At 51.7% G+C, this 21,999-nt stretch overlaps 28 non-coding genes across 28 annotated transcripts; 5 read left to right on the top strand and 23 right to left on the bottom strand.

Moving 5' to 3' along the window:
• Positions 1-815: 815 nt before the first annotated feature.
• Positions 816-886, bottom strand: trnag-ucc. Its single transcript has one exon. It is a non-coding gene; the product is annotated as a tRNA-Gly (tRNA).
• A 461-nt stretch (positions 887-1,347) lies between these two features.
• LOC122325578 lies at positions 1,348-1,463 on the bottom strand. The gene has a single exon (XR_006247319.1). It is a non-coding gene; the product is annotated as a U5 spliceosomal RNA (small nuclear RNA).
• A 456-nt stretch (positions 1,464-1,919) lies between these two features.
• Positions 1,920-1,991, top strand: trnad-guc. The gene has a single exon. It is a non-coding gene; the product is annotated as a tRNA-Asp (tRNA).
• A 1,060-nt stretch (positions 1,992-3,051) lies between these two features.
• trnag-ucc lies at positions 3,052-3,123 on the bottom strand. Its single transcript has one exon. It is a non-coding gene; the product is annotated as a tRNA-Gly (tRNA).
• A 457-nt stretch (positions 3,124-3,580) lies between these two features.
• Positions 3,581-3,696, bottom strand: LOC122325579. The gene has a single exon (XR_006247320.1). It is a non-coding gene; the product is annotated as a U5 spliceosomal RNA (small nuclear RNA).
• Positions 3,697-4,571: 875 nt separating this feature from the next.
• trnag-ucc lies at positions 4,572-4,643 on the bottom strand. The gene has a single exon. It is a non-coding gene; the product is annotated as a tRNA-Gly (tRNA).
• A 467-nt stretch (positions 4,644-5,110) lies between these two features.
• LOC122325602 lies at positions 5,111-5,226 on the bottom strand. The gene has a single exon (XR_006247342.1). It is a non-coding gene; the product is annotated as a U5 spliceosomal RNA (small nuclear RNA).
• A 1,206-nt stretch (positions 5,227-6,432) lies between these two features.
• On the bottom strand, positions 6,433-6,543 carry LOC122325607. The gene has a single exon (XR_006247346.1). It is a non-coding gene; the product is annotated as a U5 spliceosomal RNA (small nuclear RNA).
• A 324-nt stretch (positions 6,544-6,867) lies between these two features.
• On the top strand, positions 6,868-6,939 carry trnad-guc. Its single transcript has one exon. It is a non-coding gene; the product is annotated as a tRNA-Asp (tRNA).
• Positions 6,940-7,303: 364 nt separating this feature from the next.
• Positions 7,304-7,375, bottom strand: trnag-ucc. The gene has a single exon. It is a non-coding gene; the product is annotated as a tRNA-Gly (tRNA).
• Positions 7,376-7,843: 468 nt separating this feature from the next.
• On the bottom strand, positions 7,844-7,959 carry LOC122325580. Its single transcript, XR_006247321.1, has one exon. It is a non-coding gene; the product is annotated as a U5 spliceosomal RNA (small nuclear RNA).
• A 1,441-nt stretch (positions 7,960-9,400) lies between these two features.
• LOC122325574 lies at positions 9,401-9,515 on the bottom strand. Its single transcript, XR_006247316.1, has one exon. It is a non-coding gene; the product is annotated as a U5 spliceosomal RNA (small nuclear RNA).
• Positions 9,516-10,946: 1,431 nt separating this feature from the next.
• LOC122325599 lies at positions 10,947-11,058 on the bottom strand. Its single transcript, XR_006247339.1, has one exon. It is a non-coding gene; the product is annotated as a U5 spliceosomal RNA (small nuclear RNA).
• Positions 11,059-11,957: 899 nt separating this feature from the next.
• On the bottom strand, positions 11,958-12,029 carry trnag-ucc. Its single transcript has one exon. It is a non-coding gene; the product is annotated as a tRNA-Gly (tRNA).
• Positions 12,030-12,492: 463 nt separating this feature from the next.
• Positions 12,493-12,606, bottom strand: LOC122325587. The gene has a single exon (XR_006247328.1). It is a non-coding gene; the product is annotated as a U5 spliceosomal RNA (small nuclear RNA).
• A 460-nt stretch (positions 12,607-13,066) lies between these two features.
• On the top strand, positions 13,067-13,138 carry trnad-guc. The gene has a single exon. It is a non-coding gene; the product is annotated as a tRNA-Asp (tRNA).
• Positions 13,139-13,511: 373 nt separating this feature from the next.
• On the bottom strand, positions 13,512-13,583 carry trnag-ucc. The gene has a single exon. It is a non-coding gene; the product is annotated as a tRNA-Gly (tRNA).
• A 464-nt stretch (positions 13,584-14,047) lies between these two features.
• LOC122325588 lies at positions 14,048-14,161 on the bottom strand. Its single transcript, XR_006247329.1, has one exon. It is a non-coding gene; the product is annotated as a U5 spliceosomal RNA (small nuclear RNA).
• Positions 14,162-15,577: 1,416 nt separating this feature from the next.
• On the bottom strand, positions 15,578-15,693 carry LOC122325581. Its single transcript, XR_006247322.1, has one exon. It is a non-coding gene; the product is annotated as a U5 spliceosomal RNA (small nuclear RNA).
• Positions 15,694-16,148: 455 nt separating this feature from the next.
• trnad-guc lies at positions 16,149-16,220 on the top strand. Its single transcript has one exon. It is a non-coding gene; the product is annotated as a tRNA-Asp (tRNA).
• Positions 16,221-17,129: 909 nt separating this feature from the next.
• On the bottom strand, positions 17,130-17,244 carry LOC122325600. The gene has a single exon (XR_006247340.1). It is a non-coding gene; the product is annotated as a U5 spliceosomal RNA (small nuclear RNA).
• An 892-nt stretch (positions 17,245-18,136) lies between these two features.
• Positions 18,137-18,208, bottom strand: trnag-ucc. Its single transcript has one exon. It is a non-coding gene; the product is annotated as a tRNA-Gly (tRNA).
• A 465-nt stretch (positions 18,209-18,673) lies between these two features.
• Positions 18,674-18,787, bottom strand: LOC122325589. Its single transcript, XR_006247330.1, has one exon. It is a non-coding gene; the product is annotated as a U5 spliceosomal RNA (small nuclear RNA).
• An 899-nt stretch (positions 18,788-19,686) lies between these two features.
• On the bottom strand, positions 19,687-19,758 carry trnag-ucc. The gene has a single exon. It is a non-coding gene; the product is annotated as a tRNA-Gly (tRNA).
• A 468-nt stretch (positions 19,759-20,226) lies between these two features.
• LOC122325582 lies at positions 20,227-20,342 on the bottom strand. The gene has a single exon (XR_006247323.1). It is a non-coding gene; the product is annotated as a U5 spliceosomal RNA (small nuclear RNA).
• A 458-nt stretch (positions 20,343-20,800) lies between these two features.
• On the top strand, positions 20,801-20,872 carry trnad-guc. The gene has a single exon. It is a non-coding gene; the product is annotated as a tRNA-Asp (tRNA).
• Positions 20,873-21,244: 372 nt separating this feature from the next.
• trnag-ucc lies at positions 21,245-21,316 on the bottom strand. Its single transcript has one exon. It is a non-coding gene; the product is annotated as a tRNA-Gly (tRNA).
• Positions 21,317-21,779: 463 nt separating this feature from the next.
• LOC122325604 lies at positions 21,780-21,895 on the bottom strand. The gene has a single exon (XR_006247343.1). It is a non-coding gene; the product is annotated as a U5 spliceosomal RNA (small nuclear RNA).
• Between the last annotated feature and the right edge of the window lie 104 nt (positions 21,896-21,999).

The following is a 21,999-nucleotide window of genomic DNA, read 5'->3' on the forward strand; positions in this document are numbered from 1 at the left end:
AGCCTAAATGTGATCAGTTCTCAGAAATGACATGCTTTACATAATTTTGACCTATTCTCTCTGTTTGTGCACTCTCAGTTTTTTTTCTTTCTTTCTTTAACACCCATCTTTTCCTAGGGGCTCATCAGTCGTCTGTCATATTAACTTGTCTGTAATGCGGATAACCTTAAATGGCATTTCCAGTTTGACTTATGGGAAACGTCTTTAACCCTAAAAAAAATATTTATTATTTGGTGTTCATCAGATCAAACAGTATATCTGGACTTTCAGAGAATAAACAAACTAATAAAATATATATCTAATGTGCAATGTAAATTGATTTGAAATAATATTAAAATATACTAATATAAGATTATATTGGAAATATAATATTGAGATCTGTTTAAATATTATGTTAACATAACAATAAGTTAATGAGTTGTTGGAACTATTAGGTTAATGACTTGAATGGAACTATTCTAAACAGAAATGTAACACCGAAGCAAGCAAAGCACTACCACACTGGAAAAATGTTTAGTCGGGTCAGCTTAGAAATTGTAAAATCTAAAGAAAGAAGGAAAGTAAATCTTTAGAAAAGAAAGGTCTTACGTAACAGTTAGATCGAGTGCTTCTCTGCTGCCAAACTAAGAAGCCTCAAAAGCCCTTCAAAGCCCCTTTCGTAGCCCAGTAGCCACGAGCCCAATAGAGGCACTGCAATCTGTTTTTCATCTCCCCATCGGCTGTGATTTTTGTGAAGCTTAAACGCTTGAAAAACAAACGGGTCGAGCAGAATTCACAAGAACCCCTAGGTCAGGCAGGGCTGGGCCAAACAGAACTGCGTTGGCCGGGAATCGAACCCGGTCAACTGCTTGGAAGGCAGCTATGCTCACCACTATACCACCAACGCCTGCGACAGGCTCGAACGTGTGTTGTTGTTGTTTTTTTCACCTGACAATTGCAAAGGGGTGGAGCAAAAATCACACTGAGCCTTTTTTGTAGGCCAAACCCCCCCCAAAGGTCGAGGAAGGTAATTCAAACTCTTTTCCCATACAAGCCACCTGAGAAGTCGGGGGGGGGGGGGGAAAATGACAAAGTAAATCTTTAGAAAAGGCGAAAAGGTCTTACGTAACAGTTAGATGAAACTCCAGCTGTGCCTCCACGCCCGCCTCGCCCGAACTGCTGTCTCTCCCCTGCCACGCTAGCTAGACCGGGGTTCGACTCCCCGACAGGAAAATCGAGTGCTTTTCTGCTGTCGAGCTACACATCCGAAAGCGCTCGGTGCAGCAAGGGGACACGGGCAGCAACCACAACCTCCCGGCTCCTGCGCTGGCCGCATGCAAACTCGTTCTGTTCTTGACAGTCCAGTTTAGCTCTGCTGTGAGCAGAGCCCCCAAAAATACAGGTCACTCGCAAAGGTTCCTCTCCACGGAAATCTTTAGTAAAAGGCGAAAGATTTGTGCGACAATGAAGAGAAACTCGAGCAGTGCCTCATTCCGCTTGGGACTGTGCGCTCCCCGTGGAAAACCACCACGCTCGTCGATGGTGAGCTACGGTGCTGGACCCTGCCCACGTGCGTTTGGTCTTTCCCTCTCTCCGAACGGGAGGAGTAAAAGCTGCAAGACCCTTTTGTGGCCCAATAACCACAGGCCCAACCAAGGCCATGTAATCTCTTTTTTCATGTCCCATTCTGCGAATTTGGAGAGGGGAAAAAAACCTAAAGTTAAAATAACGACCCTTGTAGCATTCCAACTGTGTTTTGTTGCAGCTTAAGGGCACAAAACGCATTTGGATCCACCAAATGATGTTCTTTTAAGCAGCGTGGTACGACCCCTTTAAGCTACTTGAGTTGATGTCGGGTCGATCTCTCACTTGGTGTTGCGAGGGCTGGGCGGGCGTGGAAAAGAGACTTGTGGCGTGAGCCGGCGGACTGCAAGCGCAGATCCTCGTTAGTATAGTGGACAGTATCTCCGCCTGTCACGCGGAAGACCGGGGTTCGATTCCCCGACGGGGAGAGGAGGGTGCTTCACCTTTTTCCCACGCGAACCAACCATACAAAAGACTTGCTGCTAACCAGTGGAGTAAAAGTCAGAAAGGAGAACTTTTATTGTCGCCCAGTAACCGCAAGCTCACGCGAGGTCATCCAGCGTCTTATCCTTGTTGAGATGGGAGTCGAGTGCTTCTCTGCTGCCAAACTAAGAAGCCTCAAAAGATCCTTTTTCGTAGCCCAGTAGCCCCTGAGCCCAATAGAGGCACTGCAATCTGTTTTTCATCTCCCCATCGGCTGTGATTTTTGTGAGCCCAATAGAGGCACTGCAATCTGTTTTTCATCTCCCCATCGGCTGTGATTTTTGTGAAGCTTAAACGCTTGAAAAACAAACGGTCGAGCAGAATTCACAAGAACCCCTAGGTCAGGCAGGGCCGGGCCAAACAGAACTGCGCTGGCCGGAAATCGAACCGGGTCAACTGCTGCTTGGAAGGCAGCTATGCTCACCACTATACCACCAACGCCTGCGACAGGCTCGAGCGTGTGTCTGTTGTTGTTTTTTCACCTGACAATTGCAAAGGGTGGAGCAAAAAAATCACACTGAGCCTTTTTTGTTGCAAGCGCAGGTCCTCATTAGTATCCAGCGGAGGTATTCTCCAACCTTTCTCACCTGGGCGCGGAGAAAGACAAGCCACCTGAGAAGAAGACGGGGGGGAGAGGAGGGTGCTTCACCTTTTTTCCCACGCGGAACCAACCATACAAAAGACTTGCTGCTAACCAGTGGAGTAAAAGTCAGAAAGGAGAACTTTTATTGTCGCCCAGTAACCTCAAGCTCACGCGAGGTCATCCAGCGTCTTATCCTTGTTGAGATGGGAGTCGAGTGCTTCTCTGCTGCCAAACTAAGAAGCCTCAAAAGCCCCTTTCGTAGCCCAGTAGCCACGAGCCCAACAGAGGCACTGCAATCTGTTTTTCATCTCCCCATCGGCTGTGATTTTTGTGAAGCTTAAACGCTTGAAAAACAAACGGGTCGAGCAGAATTCACAAGAACCCCAGAATTCAGGTCAGGCAGGGGCTGGGCCAAACAGAACTGCGTTGGCCGGGAATCGAACCCGGGTCAACTGCTTGGAAGGCAGCTATGCTCACCACTATACCACCAACGCCTGCGACAGGCTCGAGCGTGTGTTGTTGTTGTTTTTTTCACCTGACAATTGCAAAGGGGTGGAGCAAAAATCACACTGAGCCTTTTTTGTAGGCCAAACCCCCAAAGGTCGAGGAAGGTAATTCAAACTCTTTTCCCATACAAGCCACCTGAGAAGTCGGGGCGGGGGGGGGGAAAATGACAAAGAAATCTTTAGAAAAGGCGAAAGGTCTTACGTAACAGTTAGATGAAACTCCAGCTGTGCCTCCACGCCCGCCTCGCCCCGAACTGCTGTCTCTCCCCCTGCCACGCGCTAGACCGGGGTTCGACTCCCCTACAGGAAAATCGAGTGCTTTTCTGCTGTCGAGCTACACATCCGAAAGCGCTCGGTGCAGCAAGGGGACACGGGCAGCAACCACAACCTCCCGGCTCCTGCGCTGGCCGCATGCAAACTCGTTCTGTTCTTGACAGTCCAGTTTAGCTCTGCTGTGAGCAGAGCCCCCAAAAATACAGGTCACTCGCAAAGGTTCCTCTCCACGGAAATCTTTAGTAAAAGGCGAAAGATTTGTGCGACAATGAAGAGAAACTCGAGCAGTGCCTCATTCCGCTTGGGACTGTGCGCTCCCGTGGAAAACCACCACGCTTCGTCGATGGTGAGCTACGGTGCTGGACCCTGCCCACGTGCGTTTGGTCTTTCCCTCTCTCCGAACGGGAGGAGTAAAAGCTGCAAGACCCTTTTGTGGCCCAATAACCACAGGCCCAACCAAGGCCATGTAATCTCTTTTTTCATGTCCCATTCTGCGAATTTGGAGAGGGGGGAAAAACTAAAAGTTAAAATAACGACCCTTGTAGCATTCCAACTGTGTTTTGTTGCAGCTTAAGGGCACAAAACGCATTTGGATCCACCAAATGATGTTCTTTTAAGCAGCGTGGTACGACCCCTTTAAGCTACTTGAGTTGATGTCGGGTCGATCTCTCACTTGTGTTTGCGAGGGCTGGGCGGGCGTGAGAAAGAGACTTGTGTGCGTGAGCCGGCGGACCTGCAAGCGCAGATCCTCGTTAGTATAGTGGACAGTATCTCCGCCTGTCACGCGGAAGACCGGGAGAGGAGGGTGCTTCACCTTTTTTCCCACGCGGAACCAACCATACAAAAGACTTGCTGCTAACCAGTGGAGTAAAAGTCAGAAAGGAGAACTTTTATTGTCGCCCAGTAACCGCAAGCTCACGCGAGGTCATCCAGCGTCTTATCCTTGTTGAGATGGGAGTCGAGTGCTTCTCTGCTGCCAAACTAAGAAGCCTCAAAAGACCCTTTCGTAGCCCAGTAGCCACGAGCCCAATAGAGGCACTGCAATCTGTTTTTCATCTCCCCATCGGCTGTGATTTTTGTGAAGCTTAAACGCTTGAAAAACAAACGGGTCGAGCAGAATTCACAAGAACCCCTAGGTCAGGCAGGGCTGGGCCAAACAGAACTGCGTTGGCCGGGAATCGAACCCGGGTCAACTGCTTGGAAGGCAGCTATGCTCACCACTATACCACCAACGCCTGCGACAGGCTCGAACGTGTGTTGTTGTTGTTTTTTTCACCTGACAATTGCAAAGGGGTGGAGCAAAAATCACACTGAGCCTTTTTTGTAGGCCAAACCCCCAAAGGTCGAGGAAGGTAATTCAAACTCTTTTCCCATACAAGCCACCTGAGAGAAGTCGGGGGGGGGCGGGGGACGGGGGAAAATGACAAAGTAAATCTTTAGAAAAGGCGAAAGGTCTTACGTAACAGTTAGATGAAACTCCAGCTGTGCCTCCACGCCCGCCTCGCCCCGAACTGCTGTCTCTCCCCCTGCCACGCGCTAGACCGGGGTTCGACTCCCCGACAGGAAAATCGAGTGCTTTTCTGCTGTCGAGCTACACATCCGAAAGCGCTCGGTGCAGCAAGGGGACACGGGCAGCAACCACAACCTCCCGCTCCTGCGCTGGCCGCATGCAAACTCGTTCTGTTCTTGACAGTCCAGTTTAGCTCTGCTGTGAGCAGAGCCCCAAAAATACACAGGTCACTCGCAGCAGGGTTCCTCCACGGAAATCTTTAGTAAAAGGCGAAAGATTTGTGCGACAATGAAGAGAAACTCGAGCAGTGCCTCATTCCGCTTGGGACTGTGCGCTCCTCGTGGAAAACCACCACGCTCGTCGATGGTGAGCTACGGTGCTGGACCCTGCCCACGCACGCGTTTGGTCTTTCCCTCTCTCGAACGGGAGGAGTAAAAGCTGCAAGACCCTTTTGTGGCCCAATAACCACAGGCCCAACCAAGGCCATGTAATCTCTTTTTTCATGTCCCATTCTGCGAATTTGGAGAGGGGAAAAAAAACCTAAAGTTAAAATAACGACCCTTGTAGCATTCCAACTGTGTTTTGTTGCAGCTTAAGGGCACAAAACGCATTTGGATCCACCAAATGATGTTCTTTTAAGCAGCGTGGTACGACCCTTTCTCTACTTGAGTTGATGCTACTTGAGTTGATGTCGGGTCGATCTCTCACTTGGTGTGAGCCGGCGGACCTGCAGCGGGGCTGGGCGCCTGCGTGAGAAAGAGACTTGTGGGAGCTCTTTTTTCCAACCGCAGATCCTCCAGTGGAGTATAGTGGACAGTATCTCCGCCCAGTCACGCGGAAGACCGGGGTTCGATTCTCTTACGGGAGAGGAGGGTGCTTCACCTTTTTTCCCACGCGGAACCAACCATACAAAAGACTTGCTGCTAACCAGTGGAGTAAAAGTCAAAAGGAGAACTTTTATTGTCGCCCAGTAACCGCAAAGCTCACGCGAGGTCATCCAGCCTTATCCTTGTTGAGATGGGAGTCGAGTGCTTCTCTGCTGCCAAACTAAGAAGCCTCAAAAGCCCCTTCGTCTCCAGTAGCCACGAGCCCAACAGTCAGAAAGGAGAACAAACGGGTTTTGTCGCCCAGTAACAGGGCTGGGCCAAGCTCACGCCGAGAGAACCCGGTCAACCAGCTTGGAAGGCATCCTTGTTGAGATGGGAGTCGAGTGCTTCTCACCTGCTTGCAAAGGGGTGGAGCAAAAATCAACTGAAGCCTCCCCAAAGGTCGAGAAGGTAATTCCCTTTCCATACAAGCCACCTGAGAAGTCCTGCCAACGTAAATCTTTAGAAAAGCCCTTAATAGAGATGAAACTCCACTGTGCCTCCATCTGTTTTTCATCTCCCCACGCGCTAGACCGGCTGTGAAAATCGAGTGCTTTTCTGCTGTCGAGCTTAATCCGCTCGGTGCAGCAAGGGGACAAGCAAAACCTCCCGGCTCCTGCGCTGCATGAATTCTGTTCAAGAACCCTTAGGTCTGCTGTGAGCAGAGCCCCCAAAAATACAGGGCCAAAAAGGTTCCTCTCCACGGAAATCTTTAGTAAAAGCGAAAGATTTGCCGACAATGAAGAGAAACTCGAGCAGTGCCTCATTCCGCTTGGGACTGTGCGCTCCCGTCCAACTGCTTGGAAGGCTAGCTGCTGGACCCTGCCCACGCATTTTGGTCACCAACGCTGCAAGACCCTTTTGTGGCCCAGCCACAGGCCCAACCAAGGCCATGTAATCTCTTTTTTCATGTCCCATTCTGCGAATTTGGAGAGGGGAAAAACCTTGAAGTTAAAATAACGACCCTTGTAGCATTCCAACTGTGTTTTGTTGCAGCTTAGGGCACAAAACGCATTTGGATCCACCAAATGATGTTCTTTTAAGCAGCGTGGTAGCCTTTTAAGCTACTTGAGCAAGCGCAGATCCTCGTTAGTATAGTGGACAGTATCTCCGCCTGTCACGCGGAAGACCGGGGTTCGATTCCCCGACGGGGAGAGGAGGGTGCTTCACCTTTTTTCCCACGCGGAACCAACCATACAAAAGACTTGCTGCTAACCAGTGGAGTAAAAGTCAGAAAGGAGAACTTTTATTGTCGCCCAGTAACCGCAAGCTCACGCGAGGTCATCCAGCGTCTTATCCTTGTTGAGATGGGAGTCGAGTGCTTCTCTGCTGCCAAACTAAGAAGCCTCAAAAGACCCTTTCGTAGCCCAGTAGCCACGAGCCCAACAGAGGCACTGCAATCTGTTTTTCATCTCCCCATCGGCTGTGATTTTTGTGAAGCTTAAACGCTTGAAAAACAAACGGGTCGAGCAGAATTCACAAGAACCCCTAGGTCAGGCAGGGCTGGGCCAAACAGAACTGCGTTGGCCGGGAATCGAACCCGGGTCAACTGCTTGGAAGGCAGCTATGCTCACCACTATACCACCAACGCCTGCGACAGGCTCGAACGTGTGTTGTTGTTGTTTTTTTCACCTGACAATTGCAAAGGGGTGGAGCAAAAATCACACTGAGCCTTTTTTGTAGGCCAAACCCCCCCCCCAAAGGTCGAGGAAGGTAATTCAAACTCTTTTCCCATACAAGCCACCTGAGAAGTCGGGAGGGGGGGGGACGGGGGAAAATGACAAAGTAAATCTTTAGAAAAGGCGAAAGGTCTTACGTAACAGTTAGATGAAACTCCAGCTGTGCCTCCACGCCCGCCTCGCCCCGAACTGCTGTCTCTCCCCCTGCCACGCGCTAGACCGGGGTTCGACTCCCCGACAGGAAAATCGAGTGCTTTTCTGCTGTCGAGCTACACATCCGAAAGCGCTCGGTGCAGCAAGGGGACACGGGCAGCAACCACAACCTCCCGGCTCCTGCGCTGGCCGCATGCAAACTCGTTCTGTTCTTGACAGTCCAGTTTAGCTCTGCTGTGAGCAGAGCCCCCAAAAATACAGGTCACTCGCAAAGGTTCCTCTCCACGGAAATCTTTAGTAAAAGGCGAAAGATTTGTGCGACAATGAAGAGAAACTCGAGCAGTGCCTCATTCCGCTTGGGACTGTGCGCTCCCCGTGGAAAACCACCACGCTCGTCGATGGTGAGCTACGGTGCTGGACCCTGCCCACGTGCGCGTTTGTCTTTCCCTCTCTCCGAACGGGAGGAGTAAAAGCTGCAAGACCCTTTTGTGGCCCAATAACCACAGGCCCAACCAAGGCCATGTAATCTCTTTTTTCATGTCCCATTCTGCGAATTTGGAGAGGGGAAAAAAACCTAAAGTTAAAATAACGACCCTTGTAGCATTCCAACTGTGTTTTGTTGCAGCTTAAGGGCACAAAACGCATTTGGATCCACCAAATGATGTTCTTTTAAGCAGCGTGGTACGACCCCCCTTTTTAAGCTACTTGAGTTGATGTCGGGTCGATCTCTCACTTGGTGTTGCGAGGGCTGGGCGGGCGTGAGAAAGAGACTTGTGGCGTGAGCGGCGGACCTGCAAGCGCAGATCCTCGTTAGTATAGTGGACAGTATCTCTGCCTGTCACGCGGAAGACCGGGTTCGATTCCCGACGGGAGAGAGAGGGTGCTTCACCTTTTTTCCCACGCGGAACCAACCATACAAAAGACTTGCTGCTAACCAGTGGAGTAAAAGTCAGAAAGGAGAACTTTTATTGTCGCCCAGTAACCGCAAGCTCACGCGAGGTCATCCAGCGTCTTATCCTTGTTGAGATGGGAGTCGAGTGCTTCTCTGCTGCCAAACTAAGAAGCCTCAAAAGCCCCTTTCGCCCCTTTCAGTAGCCCAGTAGCCACGAGCCCAACAGAGGCACTGCAATCTGTTTTTCATCTCCCCATCGGCTGTGATTTTTGTGAAGCTTAAACGCTTGAAAAACAAACGGGTCGAGCAGAATTCACAAGAACCCCTAGGTCAGGCAGGGCTGGGCCAAACAGAACTGCGTTGGCCGGGATCGAACCGGTCAACTGCTTGGAAGGCAGCTATGCTCACCACTATACCACCAACGCCTGCGACAGGCTCGAGCGTGTGTTGTTGTTGTTTTTTTCACCTGACAATTGCAAAGGGGTGGAGCAAAAATCACACTGAGCCTTTTTTGTAGGCCAAACCCCCCCAAAGGTCGAGGAAGGTAATTCAAACTCTTTTCCCATACAAGCCACCTGAGAAGTCGGGGGGGGCGGGGGACGGGGGAAAATGACAAAGTAAATCTTTAGAAAAGGCGAAAGGTCTTACGTAACAGTTAGATGAAACTCCAGCTGTGCCTCCACGCCCGCCTCGCCCCGAACTGCTGTCTCTCCCCCTGCCACGCGCTAGACCGGGGTTCGACTCCCCGACAGGAAAATCGAGTGCTTTTCTGCTGTCGAGCTACACATCCGAAAGCGCTCGGTGCAGCAAGGGGACACGGGCAGCAACCACAACCTCCCGGCTCCTGCGCTGGCCGCATGCAAACTCGTTCTGTTCTTGACAGTCCAGTTTAGCTCTGCTGTGAGCAGAGCCCCAAAAAATACAAGTCACTCGCAAAGGTTCCTCTCCACGGAAATCTTTAGTAAAAGGCGAAAGATTTGTGCGACAATGAAGAGAAACTCGAGCAGTGCCTCATTCCGCTTGGGACTGTGCGCTCCCGTGGAAAACCACCACGCTCGTCGATGGTGAGCTACGGTGCTGGACCCTGCCCACGTGCGCGTTTGGTCTTTCCTCTCTCCGAACGGGAGGAGTAAAGCTGCAAGACCCTTTTGTGGCCCAATAACCACAGGCCCAACCAAGGCCATGTAATCTCTTTTTTCATGTCCCATTCTGCGAATTTGGAGAGGGGAAAAAAAAACTAAAGTTAAAATAACGACCCTTGTAGCATTCCAACTGTGTTTTGTTGCAGCTTAAGGGCACAAAACGCATTTGGATCCACCAAATGATGTTCTTTTAAGCAGCGTGGTACGACCCCTTTAAGCTACTTGAGTTGATGTCGGGTCGATCTCTCACTTGGTGTTGCGAGGGCTGGGCGGGCGTGAGAAAGAGACTTGTGTCGTGAGCCGGCAGACCTGCAAGCGCAGATCCTCGTTAGTATAGTGGACAGTATCTCCGCCTGTCACGCGGAAGACCGGGTTCGATTCCCGGGGAGAGAGGGGGTGCTTCACCTTTTTTCCACGCGGAACCAACCATACAAAAGACTTGCTGCTAACCAGTGGAGTAAAAGTCAGAAAGGAGAACTTTTATTGTCGCCCAGTAACCGCAAAGCTCACGCGAGGTCATCCAGCGTCTTATCCTTGTTGAGATGGGAGTCGAGTGCTTCTCTGCTGCCAAACTAAGAAGCCTCAAAAGACCCTTTCCCCTTTCGTAGCCCAGTAGCCACGAGCCCAACAGAGGCACTGCAATCTGTTTTTCATCTCCCCATCGGCTGTGATTTTTGTGAAGCTTAAACGCTTGAAAAACAAACGGGTCGAGCAGAATTCACAAGAACCCCTAGGTCAGGCAGGGCTGGGCCAAACAGAACTGCGTTGGCCGGGAATCGAACCCGGTCAACTGCTTGGAAGGCAGCTATGCTCACTATGCTCACCACTATACCACCAACGCCTGCGACAGGCTCGAGCGTGTGTTGTTGTTGTTTTTTCACCTGACAATTGCAAAGGGGTGGAGCAAAAATCACACTGAGCCTTTTTGTAGGCCAAACCCCCCAAGGTCGAGGAAGGTAATTCAAACTCTTTTCCCATACAAGCCACCTGAGAAGTCGGGGGGGGGGGGGGGGGATGACAAAGTAAATCTTTAGAAAAGGCGAAAGGTCTTACGTAACAGTTAGATGAAACTCCAGCTGTGCCTCCACGCCCGCCTCGCCCCGAACTGCTGTCTCTCCCACGCGCTAGACCGGGTTCGACTCCCGACAGGAAAATCGAGTGCTTTTCTGCTGTCGAGCTACACATCCGCGCTCTCGCAAAGCGCTGTGCAGCAAGGGGACACGGGCAGCAACCACAACCTCCCGGCTCCTGCGCTGGCCGCATGCAAACTCGTTCTGTTCTTGACAGTCCAGTTTAGCTCTGCTGTGAGCAGAGCCCCAAAAATACAGGTCACTCGCAAAGGTTCCTCTCACGGAAATCTTTAGTAAAAGGCGAAAGATTTGTGCGACAATGAAGAGAAACTCGAGCAGTGCCTCATTCCGCTTGGGACTGTGCGCTCCCCGTGGAAAACCACCACGCTCGCGTCGATGGTGAGCTACGGTGCTGGACCCTGCCCACGTGCGTTTGGTCTTTCCCTCTCTCCGAACGGGAGGAGTAAAAGCTGCAAGACCCGTTTGTGGCCCAATAACCACAGGCCCAACCAAGGCCATGTAATCTCTTTTTTCATGTCCCATTCTGCGAATTTGGAGAGGGGAAAACCTAAAGTTAAAATAACGACCCTTGTAGCATTCCAACTGTGTTTTGTTGCAGCTTAAGGGCACAAAACGCATTTGGATCCACCAAATGATGTTCTTTTAAGCAGCGTGGTACGACCCCTTTAAGCTACTTGAGTTGATGTCGGGTCGATCTCTCACTTGGTGTTGCGAGGGCTGGGCGGGCGTGAGAAAGAGACTTGTGGCGTGAGCGGCGGACCTGCAAGCGCAGATCCTCGTTAGTATAGTGGACAGTATCTCCGCCTGTCACGCGGAAGACCGGGGTTCGATTCCCGACGGGGAGAGGAGGGTGCTTCACCTTTTTTCCCACGCGGAACCAACCATACAAAAGACTTGCTGCTAACCAGTGGAGTAAAAGTCAGAAAGGAGAACTTTTATTGTCGCCCAGTAACCGCAAGCTCACGCGAGGTCATCCAGCGTCTTATCCTTGTTGAGATGGGAGTCGAGTGCTTCTCTGCTGCCAAACTAAGAAGCCTCAAAAGACCCTTTCGTAGCCCAGTAGCCCAGTAGCCACGAGCCCAACAGAGGCACTGCAATCTGTTTTTCATCTCCCCATCGGCTGTGATTTTTGTGAAGCTTAAACGCTTGAAAAACAAACGGGTCGAGCAGAATTCACAAGAACCCCTAGGTCAGGCAGGGCTGGGCCAAACAGAACTGCGTTGGCCGGGAATCGAACCCGGGTCAACTGCTTGGAAGGCAGCTATGCTCACCACTATACCACCAACGCCTGCGACAGGCTCGAGCGTGTTGTTGTTGTTGTTTTTTCACCTGACAATTGCAAAGGGGTGGAGCAAAAATCACACTGAGCCTTTTTTGTAGGCCAAACCCCCCCCAAAGGTCGAGGAAGGTAATTCAAACTCTTTTCCCATACAAGCCACCTGAGAAGTCGGGGGGGGGGGGGGAATGACAAAGTAAATCTTTAGAAAAGGCGAAATGTCTTACGTAACAGTTAGATGAAACTCCAGCTGTGCCTCCACGCCCGCCTCGCCCCGAACTGCTGTCTCTCCCCCTGCCACGCGCTAGACCGGGTTCGACTCCCGACAGGAAAATCGAGAGTGCTTTTCTGCTGTCGAGCTACACATCCGAAAGCGCTCGGCAGCAGCAAGGGGACACGGGCAGCAACCACAACCTCCCGGCTCCTGCGCTGGCCGCATGCAAACTCGTTCTTCTGTTCTTGACAGTCCAGTTTAGCTCTGCTGTGAGCAGAGCCCCAAAAATACAGGTCACTCGCAAAGGTTCCTCTCCACGGAAATCTTTAGTAAAAGGCGAAAGATTTGTGCGACAATGAAGAGAAACTCGAGCAGTGCCTCATTCCGCTTGGGACTGTGCGCTCCCGTGGAAAACCACCACGCTCGCCGATGGTGAGCTACGGTGCTGGACCCTGCCCACGTGCGTTTGGTCTTTCCCTCTCTCTCCGAACGGGAGGAGTAAAAGCTGCAAGACCCTTTTGTGGCCCAATAACCACAGGCCCAACCAAGGCCATGTAATCTCTTTTTTCATGTCCCATTCTGCGAATTTGGAGAGGGGAAAAAAAAAGTAAAAGTTAAAATAACGACCCTTGTAGCATTCCAACTGTGTTTTGTTGCAGCTTAAGGGCACAAAACGCATTTGGATCCACCAAATGATGTTCTTTTAAGCAGCGTGGTACGACCCCTTTAAGCTACTTGAGTTGATGTCGGGTCGATCTCTCACTTGGTGTTGCGAGGGCTGGGCGGGCGTGAGAAAGAGACTTGTGGCGTGAGCCGGCGGACCTGCAAGCGCAGATCCTCGTTAGTATAGTGGACAGTATCTCCGCCTGTCACGCGGAAGACCGGGGTTCGATTCCCCGACGGGGAGAGGAGGGTGCTTCACCTTTTTTCCCACGCGGAACCAACCATACAAAAGACTTGCTGCTAACCAGTGGAGTAAAAGTCAGAAAGGAGAACTTTTATTGTCGCCCAGTAACCGCAAGCTCACGCGAGGTCATCCAGCGTCTTATCCTTGTTGAGATGGGAGTCGAGTGCTTCTCTGCTGCCAAACTAAGAAGCCTCAAAAGACCCAAAAGCCCCTTTCGTAGCCCAGTAGCCACGAGCCCAACAGAGGCACTGCAATCTGTTTTTCATCTCCCCATCGGCTGTGATTTTTGTGAAGCTTAAACGCTTGAAAAACAAACGGGTCGAGCAGAATTCACAAGAACCCCTAGGTCAGGCAGGGCTGGGCCAAACAGAACTGCGTTGGCCGGGAATCGAACCCGGGTCAACTGCTTGGAAGGCAGCTATGCTCACCACTATACCACCAACGCCTGCGACAGGCTCGAGCGTGTGTTGTTGTTGTTTTTTTCACCTGACAATTGCAAAGGGGTGGAGCAAAAATCACACTGAGCCTTTTTTGTAGGCCAAACCCCCCCCAAAGGTCGAGGAAGGTAATTCAAACTCTTTTCCCATACAAGCCACCTGAGAAGTCGGGGGGGGGGGGGGGGGGGGAATGACAAAGTAAATCTTTAGAAAAGGCGCGAAAGGTCTTACGTAACAGTTAGATGAAACTCCAGCTGTGCCTCCACGCCCGCCTCGCCCCCGACTGCTGTCTCTCCCCTGCCACGCGCTAGACCGGGTTCGACTCCCGACAGGAAAATCGAGTGCTTTTCTGCTGTCGAGCTACACATCCGAAAGCGCTCGGTGCAGCAAGGGGACACGGGCAGCAACCACAACCTCCCGGCTCCTGCGCTGGCCGCATGCAAACTCGTTCTGTTCTTGACAGTCCAGTTTAGCTCTGCTGTGAGCAGAGCCCCAAAAATACAGGTCACTCGCAAAGGTTCCTCTCCACGGAAATCTTTAGTAAAAGGCGAAAGATTTGTGCGACAATGAAGAGAAACTCGAGCAGTGCCTCATTCCGCTTGGGACTGTGCGCTCCCGTGGAAAACCACCACGCTCGTCGATGGTGAGCTACGGTGCTGGACCCTGCCCACGTGCGTTTTGGTCTTTCCCTCTCTCCGAACGGGAGGAGTAAAAGCTGCAAGACCCTTTTGTGGCCCAATAACCACAGGCCCAACCAAGGCCATGTAATCTCTTTTTCATGTGTCCCATTCTGCGAATTTGGAGAGGGGAAAAAAACCTAAAGTAAAAATAACGACCCTTGTAGCATTCCAACTGTGTTTTGTTGCAGCTTAAGGGCACAAAACGCATTTGGATCCACCAAATGATGTTCTTTTAAGCAGCGTGGTACGACCCCTTTTAAGCTACTTGAGTTGATGTCGGGTCGATCTCTCACTTGGTGTTGCGAGGGCTGGGCGGGCGTGAGAAAGAGACTTGTGTGCGTGAGCGGCGGACCTGCAAGCGCAGATCCTCGTTAGTATAGTGGACAGTATCTCCGCCTGTCACGCGGAAGACCGGGTTTCGATTCCCGACGGGAGAGGAGGGTGCTTCACCTTTTTCCCACGCGAACCAACCATACAAAAGACTTGCTGCTAACCAGTGGAGTAAAAGTCAGAAAGGAGAACTTTTATTGTCGCCCAGTAACCGCAAGCTCACGCGAGGTCATCCAGCGTCTTATCCTTGTTGAGATGGGAGTCGAGTGCTTCTCTGCTGCCAAACTAAGAAGCCTCAAAAGACCCTTTCGTAGCCCAGTAGCCACGAGCCCAACAGAGGCACTGCAATCTGTTTTTCATCTCCCCATCGGCTGTGATTTTTGTGAAGCTTAAACGCTTGAAAAACAAACGGGTCGAGCAGAATTCACAAGAACCCCTAGGTCAGGCAGGGCTGGGCCAAACAGAACTGCGTTGGCCGAATCGAACCCGGTCAACTGCTTGGAAGGCAGCTATGCTCACCACTATACCACCAACGCCTGCGACAGGCTCGAGCGTGTGTTGTTGTTGTTTTTTCACCTGACAATTGCAAAGGGGTGGAGCAAAAATCACACTGAGCCTTTTTTGTAGGCCAAACCCCCCCAAAGGTCGAGGAAGGTAATTCAAACTCTTTTCCCATACAAGCCACCTGAGAAGTCGGGGGGGGGGGGGGGGAAAATGACAAAGTAAATCTTTAGAAAAGGCGAAAGGTCTTACGTAACAGTTAGATGAAACTCCAGCTGTGCCTCCACGCCCGCCTCGCCCGAACTGCTGTCTCTCCCCTGCCACGCGCTAGACCGGGTTCGACTCCCGACAGGAAAATCGAGTGCTTTTCTGCTGTCGAGCTACACATCCGAAAGCGCTCGGTGCAGCAAGGGGACACGGGCAGCAACCACAACCTCCCGGCTCCTGCGCTGGCCGCATGCAAACTCGTTCTGTTCTTGACAGTCCAGTTTAGCTCTGCTGTGAGCAGAGCCCCCAAAAATACAGGTCACTCGCAAAGGTTCCTCTCCACGGAAATCTTTAGTAAAAGGCGAAAGATTTGTGCGACAATGAAGAGAAACTCGAGCAGTGCCTCATTCCGCTTGGGACTGTGCGCTCCCGTGGAAAACCACCACGCTGCGTCGATGGTGAGCTACGGTGCTGGACCCTGCCCACGTGCGTTTGGTTCCCTCTCTCCGAACGGGAGGAGTAAAAGCTGCAAGACCCTTTTTGTGGCCCAATAACCACAGGCCCAACCAAGGCCATGTAATCTCTTTTTTCATGTCCCATTCTGCGAATTTGGAGAGGGGAAAAAAAACCTAAAGTTAAAATAACGACCCTTGTAGCATTCCAACTGTGTTTTGTTGCAGCTTAAGGGCACAAAACGCATTTGGATCCACCAAATGATGTTCTTTTAAGCAGCGTGGTACGACCCCTTTAAGCTACTTGAGTTGATGTCGGGTCGATCTCTCACTTGGTGTTGCGAGGGCTGGGCGGGCGTGAGAAAGAGACTTGTGGCGTGAGCGGCGGACCTGCAAGCGCAGATCCTCGTTAGTATAGTGGACAGTATCTCCGCCTGTCACGCGGAAGACCGGGGTTCGATTCCCCGACGGGGAGAGGAGGGTGCTTCACCTTTTTTCCCACGCGGAACCAACCATACAAAAGACTTGCTGCTAACCAGTGGAGTAAAAGTCAGAAAGGAGAACTTTTATTGTCGCCCAGTAACCGCAAGCTCACGCGAGGTCATCCAGCGTCTTATCCTTGTTGAGATGGGAGTCGAGTGCTTCTCTGCTGCCAAACTAAGAAGCCTCAAAAGCCCCTTTCGCCCCCAGTAGCCCAGTAGCCACGAGCCCAACAGAGGCACTGCAATCTGTTTTTCATCTCCCCATCGGCTGTGATTTTTGTGAAGCTTAAACGCTTGAAAAACAAACGGGTCGAGCAGAATTCACAAGAACCCCTAGGTCAGGCAGGGCTGGGCCAAACAGAACTGCGCGCTTGGCGGGAATCGAACCCGGTCAACTGCTTGGAAGGCAGCTATGCTCACCACTATACCACCAACGCCTGCGACAGGCTCGAGCGTGTGTTGTTGTTGTTTTTTTTTTCCTGACAATTGCAAAGGGGTGGAGCAAAAATCACACTGAGCCTTTTTGTAGGCCAAACCCCCCCAAAGGTCGAGGAAGGTAATTCAAACTCTTTTCCCATACAAGCCACCTGAGAAGTCGGGGGGGGCGGGGCGGGGGGGGAATGACAAAGTAAATCTTTAGAAAAGGCGAAAGGTCTTACGTAACAGTTAGATGAAACTCCAGCTGTGCCTCCACGCCCGCCTCGCCCCGAACTGCTGTCTCTCCCCCTGCCACGCGCTAGACCGGGGTTCGACTCCCCGACAGGAAAATCGAGTGCTTTTCTGCTGTCGAGCTACACATCCGAAAGCGCTCGGTGCAGCAAGGGGACACGGGCAGCAACCACAACCTCCCGGCTCCTGCGCTGGCCGCATGCAAACTCGTTCTGTTCTTGACAGTCCAGTTTAGCTCTGCTGTGAGCAGAGCCCCCAAAAATACAGGTCACTCGCAAAGGTTCCTCTCCACGGAAATCTTTAGTAAAAGCGAAAGATTTGTGCGACAATGAAGAGAAACTCGAGCAGTGCCTCATTCCGCTTGGGACTGTGCGCTCCCCGTGGAAAACCACCACGCTCGTCGATGGTGAGCTACGGTGCTGGACCCTGCCCACGTGCGTTTGGTCTTTCCCTCTCTCCGAACGGGAGGAGTAAAAGCTGCAAGACCCTTTTGTGGCCCAATAACCACAGGCCCAACCAAGGCCATGTAATCTCTTTTTTCATGTCCCATTCTGCGAATTTGGAGAGGGGAAAAAAACCTAAAGTTAAAATAACGACCCTTGTAGCATTCCAACTGTGTTTTGTTGCAGCTTAAGGGCACAAAACGCATTTGGATCCACCAAATGATGTTCTTTTAAGCAGCGTGGTACGACCCCTTTAAGCTACTTGAGTTGATGTCGGGTCGATCTCTCACTTGGTGTTGCGAGGGCTGGGCGGGCGTGAGAAAGAGACTTGTGTCGTGAGCCGCGGACCTGCAAGCGCAGATCCTCGTTAGTATAGTGGACAGTATCTCCGCCTGTCACGCGGAAGACCGGGTTCGATTCCCGACGGGAGAGGAGGGTGGGTCACTTTTTTTTTCCCACGCGGAACCAACCATACAAAAGACTTGCTGCTAACCAGTGGAGTAAAAGTCAGAAAGGAGAACTTTTATTGTCGCCCAGTAACCGCAAGCTCACGCGAGGTCATCCAGCGTCTTATCCTTGTTGAGATGGGAGTCGAGTGCTTCTCTGCTGCCAAACTAAGAAGCCTCAAAAGACCCCTTTCGTAGCCCAGTAGCCACGAGCCCAACAGAGGCACTGCAATCTGTTTTTCATCTCCCCATCGGCTGTGATTTTTGTGAAGCTTAAACGCTTGAAAAACAAACGGGTCGAGCAGAATTCACAAGAACCCCTAGGTCAGGCAGGGCTGGGCCAAACAGAACTGCGTTGGCCGGGAATCGAACCCGGGTCAACTGCTTGGAAGGCAGCTATGCTCACCACTATACCACCAACGCCTGCGACAGGCTCGAGCGTGTGTTGTTGTTGTTTTTTTTTCACCTGACAATTGCAAAGGGGTGGAGCAAAAATCACACTGAAGCCTTTTTGTAGGCCAAACCCCCCCAAAGGTCGAGGAAGGTAAATTCAAACTCTTTTCCCATACAAGCCACCTGAGAAGTCGGGGGGGGCGGGGACGGGGAAAATGACAAAGTAAATCTTTAGAAAAGGCGAAAGGTCTTACGTAACAGTTAGATGAAACTCCAGCTGTGCCTCCACGCCCGCCTCGCCCGAACTGCTGTCTCTCCCCTGCCACGCGCTAGACCGGGTTCGACTCCCCGACAGGAAAATCGAGTGCTTTTCTGCTGTCGAGCTACACATCCGAAAGCGCTCGGTGCAGCAAGGGGACACGGGCAGCAACCACAACCTCCCGGCTCCTGCGCTGGCCGCATGCAAACTCGTTCTGTTCTTGACAGTCCAGTTTAGCTCTGCTGTGAGCAGAGCCCCAAAAATACAGGTCACTCGCAAAGGTTCCTCTCCACGGAAATCTTTAGTAAAAGGCGAAAGATTTGTGCGACAATGAAGAGAAACTCGAGCAGTGCCTCATTCCGCTTGGGACTGTGCGCTCCCCGTGGAAAACCACCACGCTCGTCGATGGTGAGCTACGGTGCTGGACCCTGCCCACGTGCGTTTGGTCTTTCCCTCTCCGAACGGGAGGAGTAAAAGCTGCAAGACCCTTTTGTGGCCCAATAACCACAGGCCCAACCAAGGCCATGTAATCTCTTTTTTCATGTCCCATTCTGCGAATTTGGAGAGGGGAAAAAAAACCTAAAGTTAAAATAACGACCCTTGTAGCATTCCAACTGTGTTTTGTTGCAGCTTAAGGGCACAAAACGCATTTGGATCCACCAAATGATGTTCTTTTAGCGTGCGTACGACCCCCCTTTTAAGCTTGAGTTGATGTCGGGTCGATCTCTCACTTGGTGTTGCGAGGGCTGGGCGGGCGTGAGAAAGAGACTTGTGGCGTGAGCGGCGGACCTGCAAGCGCAGATCCTCGTTAGTATAGTGGACAGTATCTCCGCCTGTCACGCGGAAAGACCGGGGGTTCTCGATTCCCGACGGGAGAGAGAGGGTGCTTCACCTTTTTTCCACGCGGAACCAACCATACAAAAGACTTGCTGCTAACCAGTGGAGTAAAAGTCAGAAAGGAGAACTTTTATTGTCGCCCAGTAACCGCAAAGCTCACGCGAGGTCATCCAGCGTCTTATCCTTGTTGAGATGGGAGTCGAGTGCTTCTCTGCTGCCAAACTAAGAAGCCTCAAAAGACCCTTTCGTTTCCCAGTAGCCCAGTAGCCACGAGCCCAACAGAGGCACTGCAATCTGTTTTTCATCTCCCCATCGGCTGTGATTTTTGTGAAGCTTAAACGCTTGAAAAACAAACGGGTCGAGCAGAATTCACAAGAACCCCTAGGTCAGGCAGGGCTGGGCCAAACAGAACTGCGTTGGCCGGGAATCGAACCCGGGTCAACTGCTTGGAAGGCAGCTATGCTCACCACTATACCACCAACGCCTGCGACAGGCTCGAGCGTGTGTTGTTGTTGTTGTTTTTTCACCTGACAATTGCAAAGGGGTGGAGCAAAAATCACACTGAGCCTTTTTTGTAGGCCAAACCCCCCCAAAGGTCGAGGAAGGTAATTCAAACTCTTTTCCCATACAAGCCACCTGAGAAGTCGGGGGGGGGCGGGGGACGGGGGAAAATGACAAAGTAAATCTTTAGAAAAGGCGAAAGGTCTTACGTAACAGTTAGATGAAACTCCAGCTGTGCCTCCACGCCCGCCTCGCCCCGAACTGCTGTCTCTCCCCCTGCCACGCGCTAGACCGGGTTCGACTCCCGACAGGAAAATCGAGTGCTTTTCTGCTGTCGAGCTATACATCCGAAAGCGCTCGGTGCAGCAAGGGGACACGGGCAGCAACCACAACCTCCCGCTCTCCTGCGCTGGCCGCATGCAAACTCGTTCTGTTCTTGACAGTCCAGTTTAGCTCTGCTGTGAGCAGAGCCCCCAAAAATACAGGTCACTCGCAAAGGTTCCTCTCCACGGAAATCTTTAGTAAAAGGCGAAAGATTTGTGCGACAATGAAGAGAAACTCGAGCAGTGCCTCATTCCGCTTGGGACTGTGCGCTCCCCGTGGAAAACCACCACGCTCGTCGATGGTGAGCTACGGTGCTGGACCCTGCCCACGTGCGTTTGGTCTTTCCCTCTCTCGAGCGGGAGGAGTAAAAGCTGCAAGACCCTTTTGTGGCCCAATAACCACAGGCCCAACCAAGGCCATGTAATCTCTTTTTTCATGTCCCATTCTGCGAATTTGGAGAGGGGAAAAAAAACCTAAAGTTAAAATAACGACCCTTGTAGCATTCCAACTGTGTTTTGTTGCAGCTTAAGGGCACAAAACGCATTTGGATCCACCAAATGATGTTCTTTTAAGCAGCGTGGTACGACCCCCCTTAAGCTACTTGAGTTGATGTCGGGTCGATCTCTCACTTGGTGTTGCGAGGGCTGGGCGGGCGTGAGAAAGAGACTTGTGGCGTGAGCCGGCGGACCTGCAAGCGCAGATCCTCGTTAGTATAGTGGACAGTATCTCCGCCTGTCACGCGGAAGACCGGGGTTCGATTCCCCGACGGGGAGAGGAGGGTGCTTCACCTTTTTTCCCACGCGGAACCAACCATACAAAAGACTTGCTGCTAACCAGTGGAGTAAAAGTCAGAAAGGAGAACTTTTATTGTCGCCCAGTAACCGCAAGCTCACGCGAGGTCATCCAGCGTCTTATCCTTGTTGAGATGGGAGTCGAGTGCTTCTCTGCTGCCAAACTAAGAAGCCTCAAAAGACCCTTTCGTAGCCCAGTAGCCCAGTAGCCACGAGCCCAACAGAGGCACTGCAATCTGTTTTTCATCTCCCCATCGGCTGTGATTTTTGTGAAGCTTAAACGCTTGAAAAACAAACGGGTCGAGCAGAATTCACAAGAACCCCTAGGTCAGGCAGGGCTGGGCCAAACAGAACTGCGTTGGCCGGGAATCGAACCCGGGTCAACTGCTTGGAAGGCAGCTATGCTCACCACTATACCACCAACGCCTGCGACAGGCTCGAGCGTGTGTTGTTGTTGTTTTTTTCACCTGACAATTGCAAAGGGGTGGAGCAAAAATCACACTGAGCCTTTTTTGTAGGCCAAACCCCCCCAAGGTCGAGGAAGGTAATTCAAACTCTTTTCCCATACAAGCCACCTGAGAAGTCGGGGGGGGGGGGGGGGGGGGAAATGACAAAGTAAATCTTTAGAAAAGGCGAAAGGTCTTACGTAACAGTTAGATGAAACTCCAGCTGTGCCTCCACGCCCGCCTCGCCCCGAACTGCTGTCTCTCCCCCTGCCACGCGCTAGACCGGGGTTCGACTCCCCGACAGGAAAATCGAGTGCTTTTCTGCTGTCGAGCTACACATCCGAAAGCGCTCGGTGCAGCAAGGGGACACGGGCAGCAACCACAACCTCCCGGCTCCTGCGCTGGCCGCATGCAAACTCGTTCTGTTCTTGACAGTCCAGTTTAGCTCTGCTGTGAGCAGAGCCCCCCAAAAATACAGGTCACTCGCAAAGGTTCCTCTCCACGGAAATCTTTAGTAAAAGCGAAAGATTTGTGCGACAATGAAGAGAAACTCGAGCAGTGCCTCATTCCGCTTGGGACTGTGCGCTCCCCGTGGAAAACCACCACGCTCGTCGATGGTGAGCTACGGTGCTGGACCCTGCCCACGTCGCGTTTGGTCTTTCC

Source organism: Puntigrus tetrazona, chromosome 20 (assembly GCF_018831695.1).
Source record: "Puntigrus tetrazona isolate hp1 chromosome 20, ASM1883169v1, whole genome shotgun sequence".
In the NCBI taxonomy this organism is placed as follows: Eukaryota; Metazoa; Chordata; class Actinopteri; order Cypriniformes; family Cyprinidae; genus Puntigrus; species Puntigrus tetrazona.